Source organism: Papaver somniferum, chromosome 10 (assembly GCF_003573695.1).
Source record: "Papaver somniferum cultivar HN1 chromosome 10, ASM357369v1, whole genome shotgun sequence".
Lineage (NCBI taxonomy): Eukaryota > Viridiplantae > Streptophyta > Magnoliopsida > Ranunculales > Papaveraceae > Papaver > Papaver somniferum.
Genome location: NC_039367.1, coordinates 59945961 through 59955951, shown reverse-complemented (window position 1 = coordinate 59955951; position 9991 = coordinate 59945961).

The window sequence follows — 9991 nt, the reverse complement described above, 5'->3', positions numbered from 1 at the left end:
GTACATGTAGATATGTAGTCTCACGACTGAACAACGACATATCTCATGAATACTGAATACTTTCAGTGATTATTTCTATATAGCATCACGAGACGGACGGCTCCTAGACAGCTTGTTCTGCTAGTATAGAGCGATAACATCTTCAGGAACAAACAACAAGTTTACCCTGACTATATAAAGGATATGACTTACCGGCAAGCTCGTATCAGGATAATTAATGCTCATAGACAGCTTCCTATGCTAGTACAGAGCCACAAAGTTAATTATTCCTAATTACAATCGCTCATATTCCATGGTCGAATCCACGACTGGTCCCATGGAATGACAATAACAATTGTTCTGATTCTATGATCGAATCCATAGCTTGATCTCATAGAATAGCAATATCTATATTATCTCATTACTCCGATTTCATGATCGAATCCACAACTGTTCTCATAAATGGTAATAGATAAATCTTAATTACTCCGATTCTATGGTCGAATCTACGATCCCATTGAATGGTAATGCTCACTTTATTATTCTGAATTCGTAGTCGAATCCTCGGCTGATCCTATGAATTAATAATAAACATTTTATTACTCAGTTTTGTGAATTATTCTCCACTGGATTCCACAATTAGTAATAAATAATCAACAACCGGGCGTCTGAGCTACCTCTAAGTAAGCCCCGATTCAAATGGTGAAGGTGTATCCAACGACGACACACTAACAGTCACCGCACGAACGAGTATTTCAAAAATACAACGAAACGATGAACCTATGCAAAATAGAGAAGAAGATAATAAATAATTAAAAATATTGACCAGGGTGCCGGGAGCACGGACACACGACCAACCGACCGTGTCGTGGTCAATCCCACGCAAGTTTTATATTTTTATTATTATTAGTTTTCCTTGAATTCATCAAATTCCCTAGCCGGTCCCACACGCCCCTTTGTTTTATTATTTTATTATTATTAGTTTTCCTTGAATTCATCAAATTCCTTGATTTCATGATATTTCTCTCAAATTAGGAAAAATTCTCTCAAATCATCAAAATACTTAAAAATATTAAAAAATAGGGAAACTCATGGGACCGGGCCCTAGCCGGCCGGCCATGCCTTCCACGGTCCCAGACGCCCTTGTTTTTATTATTTTAATATTTTTTGCTTCCTTGAACTCATGAAAACTCCTTCAATTCATGGAAACTCCTTAAATTCATGAAATTTCTCAAAATTCAAGAATTTTTCATAAAATCATTATAAAATTAGGAAAACTCGTGCGACCGGGCCCTAGCTGGTCGGCCATGCCTTCCACGGTCCCACACGCCCTGTTTTATTATTTTTTGCTTCCTTGAACTCATGAAAACTCCTTCAATTCATGGAAACTCCCAAAATTCATCAAATTTCTCAAAATTCATGAATTTTTCATAAAATCATCAAAATATTATAAAATTAAGGAAAAGGCACCACAGGACCGTGGTCACGACTGTCCGACCATGCCTTTACCACGGCGGTCGCACTCTCCTCATTCTTTATTTTATAATTATTTTTCATCATCTCATGGTGTCTTCCTCAGTTTCGTCGAAACCCTAATTTTGGCATATTTTCTCGAATAGATGCTCAATTGCACGCCAGAAAATATCAAAATTCTTAGGACCGAGACGCGGACGCCTTGGGGACACGAGCACGCTATCTTGACCGACCAAGATTGGCTCTTTGGCTCACGGAATCCGGTCCCATCAATTTTCACAGTTTTGACCTAATTTGCACAATTGCTCGTATTAGGTCCAAAACTCTCCCAAACACTTTGGATTTTCATGAAGTGATCGTCAGGCGGTCACGGAAAACCCAGGGCCGGTTTCATAACTCCATGGTCGGTACCTCGCCTCGTCATAATTAATTAGGTTTTCTCACCTAAGGCTCAGACGAGCATTTTTGAATAAATGATTAAGCCAGCATTTAATCATTCTTCCACCAACAAATCGTCAACTCTTCAGGAGTTCTTCGTATTTGCTCACGTGAGCATATGGACACTACATGGTTGATCCACGGTCCCATATAGTCGCTTCCTCCTTCGTCTATGGTTAAACTTCCGACGAACCATGAATTGTTCATCAGTTGATCAAATTAGGGTTTCTGAATCCAATGATCATTATTCCAAATTCCAACCTTAATAATTTTACGACGACCTCATGGTCATTAATCTTATTAATTATGCTCGGTTCAACAACCAGAACTTTTAATTAATATTTTTGGTACGCTGCCAATAATCCATCAGATGAGCAACACATGCTCAGACGATCAAATATTCAACAATTCATCACATGAGCAGCATTTGCTCGGATGAGGAATATTTGCTCCAACCAAGGAATATTGGTTCAACAATCGATATTCAACGATCCATCCATCGAATGAGTGATACTTGCTCACTTCATCGTAAGAACTATACCTCTGTCTCATGACATGTTCAATTCATGAGTTTCAGAACATAATGTTCAACTCAACGACTACATGGACTCATCGTCCCATCAAACCACGAAGTCATCAATTTACTAATAAACCACGAGACGTCAATCGTGTCACTTGGGGGGATATCACTTAGGGTTTTGGTCTGGCGGTCTACGTCACGTGTGTTCAAACACACGATGGAATGTGAGCAAGTCGTGCAATCAGTTGAAGGAATTCACGAGGTAGTGGGTGGAAAATCGACCAAGTCTCCACACGTTGAGCAACTGGTTTCAAACACGATCTCCACCCCCCCACTCCTTGATTCCATCAACTGTCACACTTCATGGAATCATGGTGTCTACAATTCTAGCAATATAAATAAGTCTCTGAATAATGATTGAATCATCATCAGTATCATCAATCTCACGTCTCATCGACAACACGAGATCATCAACTCATCAATTGAGCAACTATTCTCAATTGAGCAATTTCAATCATTCAGAGCTTATCATATTCAGAATTCACACACCCACAATCTTTGATTACCATTGATTCCACACATTTCTCAGCTTCCCTCCTGCAGATCAAACCATCCTCTCTTGTGACCAAATTTACTCTGGAACGGTCATTGTCTTGATTTAGGCCGGAGTACTACAGATTGATCTCTCGAATCTAAAGCACCCTCTTTGCAGCGGTGCATCTGTGTGAGGTTTAATATTTCGCTTGGTTCGAGGAGTCTCCTCCGTACGGTCGTCTCCTAAATTCCTTAAAAAACAGCAAATCGTTTTTCCCCATCTACAGATTGGCGACCACAGCGGGAGATTAATCTCTCGGTTGGAATCTAACAATCTCACAAGATGGTTGGTCTTAGGACTAATTCAACTAATTCAAATCAGAATATTTCAAACGACAACATTCCTCATGTTACACCTGGCGGCATGGAAGGCAGAGGGGTCCCGACTTTGGCAGAGTTGGCTCAAATCCTAGAGGTCCATACCAGGAACATGGAACTGATGAAGGAGACGATAAACCACATCCTCGACTTTCTCATCAAATTAACATCTGAGTTAGGCGGTACCTCCGCTCCAGAAGTCTCAACACCGGGGACTGAAGCGTCATCTGACCCTCAAATCAACAGCTTCACCACATACGAGAAGCCGGTGGAACAAGAGGTCACACATTTGATCGAAAATCTATGTGAACTCCTGCACTTCTCCAGGGATTAGCGCACAAACACATTTTCAGCACTCAACCAAATATCATCCAGCGTGCAAATAATGCCACCAACACCATCAGTTGAAGAAGTCTCCCTAGTGCCTGGGCATTCGATCGACAACATCTCTTTTGGAGAAGAAGATCGTATGATGGATGAAGGGCACAACCGAGCATTGTATGTCACTGGTTTCATCAAAGGCACCGAATTTAGAAGAGCTCTTGTTGACACCGGTGCTTCTACCAACATTGTCACTATGAAGACTCTCAGGATGGCCAGGTTCCGACGAGGTAAAATCGTTCGCTATCCCATCTTAATGACAGGATTTGAAGGAAGTCAAATCCATACATATGGATATGCATACATAGATTTGAGGGTGGGGCCGATTCGATTGAAAGCGAAGTTTCATGTGATCGAGCAAGAACCTGACTACCATATAATACTGGGACGCCCATAGCTCCATTATAACAAGGTGGTTCCTTCAACATACCATCAATGCATGAAGGCCCTGCTCGACAACAAGATCGTTCGCATTCCGGCTTCATCATCTCCTTATGCTCCCGTCTATTGTACTGAGTTCCTTGAATCTTAAAAAGGCATCCCGGAACCTCCAATCAGGATTCACAGTACTCCACTTCCAAGCTGGAAGACTATCGAGAAGGCTGATAACGATCTGTCATCCTCATCTGCTAAAATGATTAAGTCACCTACTACACCGACTAAATGCCATAATGATCAATTCTCGACTCCAGGGAAAAACTTCACAACCGACCGAGACGTATAAGGGAGAGTCATTTATCGCCGACAGAAAGATTAGCAATTAATCGGGGAGAACGATGAAAAGTCTCCCCACCATGAAGAATCGTGTCAGAGTGAGCAATCACTTGAAGAAGAAGTCCAAGATGCCCCACGATAACTACAGGACGACACTGACTCTACCACTGACGATCTTGAAACAATCAACATTGGGACTGAAGATGATCCAAGGCCAATCCTGATCAGTTCAGCGCTATCACCAGAGGAGCGGACCGAGCTGGTAAAATTATTAAAGAATATCAAGATGTCTTCGCCTGGACGTACGAAGAAATGCCGGGTCTGGATGACAAACTCGTCACCCATCACCTGCAGATCGTCCCTGGTTCCAAAGATGTCAAACAACCTCCCAGACAATTTAGACACGAAGTCGAGGAGCAAATCAAGGTCGAAATCCAGAAACTGTTGGCAGCAGGGTTCATCAAACCTATTCTTCATCCAACGTGGCTAGCAAATGTGGTACCTGTTAAGAAGAAAAATGGTCAAATCAGATGTTGTGTCGACTTCAGGAACTTGAATAAATGTTGTCCAAAGAATGATTTTCCTCTACCCAACATTGACATGCTCGTCGATGCAACCAGTGGTCACGGTATGTTCTCATTCATGGACGGCTATAGTGGGTACAACCAGATCAAGATGTATGAACATGACGCCAACAAGACTGCGTTCCGTACTCCCATTGGGAATTTTCACTACACTGTGATGCCCTTTGGATTAAAGAATGCTGGTGCCACCTATCAACGAGCCATGACTGCCATATTCCACGACATGATGCACAAGCAAGTAGAAGACTATGTTGATGATGTGGTGGTAAAATCGAAGACTCGAGCATCTCATCTCGAAGTTCTAAGGCAGGTGTTTGAAAGGTGCAGAGAATACAAATTAAAAATGAATCCTTTAAAGTGCGCATTCGGAGTTTCTTCCGGAAAATTCTTAGGATTCCTGGTCACGGCTGAAGGGATCAAAGTCGACCCCGACAAGGCAAAAGCTATTACCACCATGCCTCCTCCACGTACCGTGAAGGAACTACAGAGCTTTATGGGCAAGGTAAATTATATTCGACGCTTCATTCCTGGATTAGCTCAACTCATTGCTTCGTTCACACCTCTGCTGAAGAAAGGAGCAAGCTTCACCTGGACTGTTCAACAAGAAGCTTTCCATAAAATACAACAATATTATTGTCACCGGCCGTCATGAGGTCTCCAGTGCAGGGACGAGCTCTGATTCTTTACACCCTCCAGTGACGTCGCCATCGGCGCACTCCTCGCTCAGGAAGACGACGAAGGCGTCGAACGACCGATTTACTACTTCAGCCGCACAATGAGAGATGCTCAACTCCGATATCCAAAGGCCGAAAGGGCATGCCTGGCATTGGTACATGCAATCCAGAAGTTCAGACATTACTTACTATCTAACAGGGTCGTACTCATCTCCAAAGCTGATCCCATAAAGTTCTTGCTATCAAAGCCAGCCTTGATAGGAAGACCAGCGAAGTGGCTACTCCAGATGTCAGAATTTGACATAGCTTGCACGCCACCTAAAGCCATCAAAGGTCAAGCGGTCGCAGACTTGCTCGCCGCTTTTCCAGGGGAAGACACAACAACACACATGAAGAAGCCCGGCGAATTCCCAGACATCTTGGTCATCAAGGAAGAAACATGGCTTCTATACTTTGATGGATCTGCCACCCCTAAGTGACACCGGAGGAGCGGGCATAGTGCTGGTGTCTCCATCTGGTGAAGTTTTCTCACATTCGTTCAAGTTGGATTTCCACTGCACCAACAACTCAGCGGAATATGAAGCCTTCCTATTAGGATTATCCTTGGCCAAGCAAGCAGGAGCAAACACCTCGAGATAAGGGGAGATTCAAAATTATTGGTCAACCAGATGAATGGAACGTATTCTCTCAAAGAAATCACACTTGCTCCATTCAGAACCGAAGCTCAGCGACTGTTGACCTATTTTGCTGACGCAACGATCGTCCATACTGGACGGACTAACAATAGGCATGCTGATTGCCTAGCAACTCTCGCCTCCAAGCTGCAATTCGAAGGAGCACAGAAAACGATCACTGTACGAGACGTACGTATCATCATCTACTTGGCTCACTCAGATCGAAGACATTCCAGCGAACGATTGGCGAGCACCCATCATTCATGAATTGAGCAGCTCTATTTCAGAAGGCCAAGTCAGCCTCAAGGAATTGAAGAACTACTTCTTGCTTCATGGAGGGATATACTATCGAAACCCTGATGGATCTCTATCACGATGTCTTGGGAGCGACGAAGCGGAAGAACAACTCAAGCGCATACATGAGGAAGTCTGTGGGCAAACGTTAGTGGTAACACTTTACAGAAAGCTTCAAAGATGGGGTACTACTGGCCATCCATGGAGACTCAGTCAAGAGCTTTACAAGGATCTTGTCCTGATTTCCAAACACCTCCTCATCACTTGGAGGTTTTGACGATCCACCACACTGGGGACTGGAGGGAGCCTTACATCAAATACCTCCGGGACAACGAACTACCACTGGAAAAGAAGCAAGCAGTCAAACTCATTCAGAAAGCTAAGAGATTTGTCTATCTCGATGGGATCTTATACCGCAAAAGCTTTGGTGGAAATTTACTGAGGTGCTTAGCCGAACATGAAATCCCTACAATCCTGAAGGAAGTACATGATGGAGAACATCAAGGAAAGAGGAAACTATTTCTTCAAATTCATGAGAAATATTATTGGCCAACCATGGAAGATGATGCAGCCGCACACGTTCAGAGGTGTCACCAATGCCAAACCATGGTAATCTCATCCACACTCCTTGTCTCCCATTGAATTCTGTGAATAGTCCGTGGCCTTTCTACAGCTGGGGACTAGATATCATTGGGAAGATCAATCCAGCATCTTCAAAACAACATGAATACATCATCACTGCGACAGAGTACTTCACTAAGTGGGTCGAAGCTATTCCTGTTCGAAGCACCACTGGAGTTACGATTGCCGCCTTCATCAAAGAGCACATAATATGCAGATTCGGAGTTCCTAAGCATATCATCACAGATAACGGAACTCCTTTTGCCAATCAAGATGTTGAGAAGCTGCTCAATAAATATGGGATCAAACAAATCTTCTCCACGCCTTACTATCCAAAAGGAAATGGTAAAGCAGAAAGTACCAACAAGACTTTGGTCAGGATTATCAGTCGGACGATTCATGACAATCCTCGATCATGGCATGAGCAATTACCCATGGCTCTATGGGCTTACAGAACTGCACCAAGGAGATCGATCGGTACTTCGCCATATTCCCTTTTCTATGGAGCCGATGCCATACTTCCAGCAGAAATCAAAGTTCCCTCAGCAGCATCCAGTGGTGTACAATGGGATGAGGACGAAATCTCCATATCAAGAATCACTGAGCTATATATGCTGGAATCAAGGAGGACCAAGGTGGAAAAATATGTGTTAGCTTACAAACATAGGATCTCCAGAGCCTACAAAAAAATGGTAAGACCTCGAATATTTTCAAGTAGGAGATTTGGTATTAAAGACGACAAAGCACATTCAACAAGACATGTCCGCTCCTAAGTTCTCTCCTAAATGGGAAGGGCCATATGTTGTTATCAAAGCAATATCTAGCGGATACTACAAAATTTTAGCAATCAATGGAGGAAAGGAAGGAAACATCATCAATGGCAAATGGATCAAAACTTATTATGCCTGATCCATGAAACAAACTACCTCTTCATCATTTCAAGCATTTTCAAAAATGTAATTTCATTCCTCCAAAGAGCATATGAATGCTCCTTTGTTCATTAAACATTTCATAAATGAGCAAAATTTGTTCATACCATGATCAACTGTTTCACCTAACTAGAACTCAGATTTACTCAAAAAACAACAACCACAAATGCTCACTCAGAGCAAACCATCTAGAAATGGATAATCCTTGTAAGAAGCCTCGTCAAGCTTCTTCTGAAAAATCTTGGTCTTTGCCTTCAAGTCTTCGACCACTGCTTTCCAACCCTTTGACTCCAGAGCCAGTATCCTCTCCTCATCCAGTAAAGCTGCATTCATGGAAATTGCATCAGCAGCCTCTGCTGCCTTATGAACCTTGATTATCTCAAGACGACGACGGAGCCAGCTTACATTGAATCGCAATATCTCACAATTCGAGATCATTTCATCCCATTGGTGCAGTCATGGTTTTTGACGTCTCGCAAGTGCATCTGATTCATTTCCTCGATGATCGGCAATAACCCCGCGCTACCGTGGTTAAAAGGGTTGGAAGAAAACCTTTCCACACTTCTGTGGTGCAATGTGACCATACTTCTTCCAGATCTTGGTGTACAGAGATACATGACATTTGGGAACCACGAATCCGCCGACCATTTCATTGTCTGGGAAGGTATTAATCAATGGGGCTTCGAATAAAAGTCCAGCGGTTGGGTATTCACGAGCATGGACACCGTCTCCGGTCTCCACGGATCCTACAGAATCTTCACATGCCTGGTTACTGCTTTCCTCAACCTCAACCACGGTCACGGACTTTCCACTCTTTCTTCGTCTAGCATCGACGACACGGACATCCGCCTACGATGAAACGAAGGAGTGTTAATCCCGGGACTCAGTATAATCTCAAGAGTCATAGGTTTACTTACAGACGATCCAGCTTCAGCACGAGCCGATCCATACCGGGCAGGAGCTCTAACAGTCCGCTTAGGCCTTGCATTATGAGGAGTAGCATTCTTCTTACAGTCCTACGACAAATCATTCTCTTGTGATCAACAATCTCGATTGAACAGAGACAAGAAAGGAGAAGAAGAAGTGACAAACTTACTGAGATAGACGTTGCTATTTCACGCTTCGACTGAAGATCATCTTGAGAAGAAATGCTATTGCTCGACATGACGGCAAGAGGGTAGGATCAAAACTTCTCTGCACGATGAAACTGACTCAGGAATGGAAGAAATATTTGCGTGGATCATAGATTTGGAGTCTTGAAGATATATATATATAGGCGATAGTCATACAATCAACTCAGTTACGAGTTTCACTGAAACCCTAGGCTTCAAGATCGATACCAAACGCGGAGGAAAATAACACACTGGGGACTGAACATCACGGGTCAAAGGATAGGCCACGCGGCCTTGTACACGTCATGAATTCTCAGCCGTGTTATGTTACTTCTCATGAAAATCGACAAGTCATGATGAATTTGGATATATGGACATTGGTCCATGTCATGGATTAGAAGAAATCGACGTTAACAAAATGTTCATCATTCAGAAGAAAAGTCTAATTGAAGTAAAGTCTTTAAACAGTCAAAAGAAAGATATCCACTATGAAGACTAAAAGGGAATGCTCTAACGTCTAAAGAAGATGGAAGTAAAACTACTCGTCGGACTCATCCGAATTGTCAGCTTCATCATCACTGTCCTTCTCGGAATCATCTTCTTCAGAGTCACTGTCAGATCATTGGTGAAGTCCGGTGGACGGAAGATAAATCATCATCTGAATCCGAATTATCTTCTGCTGCAGC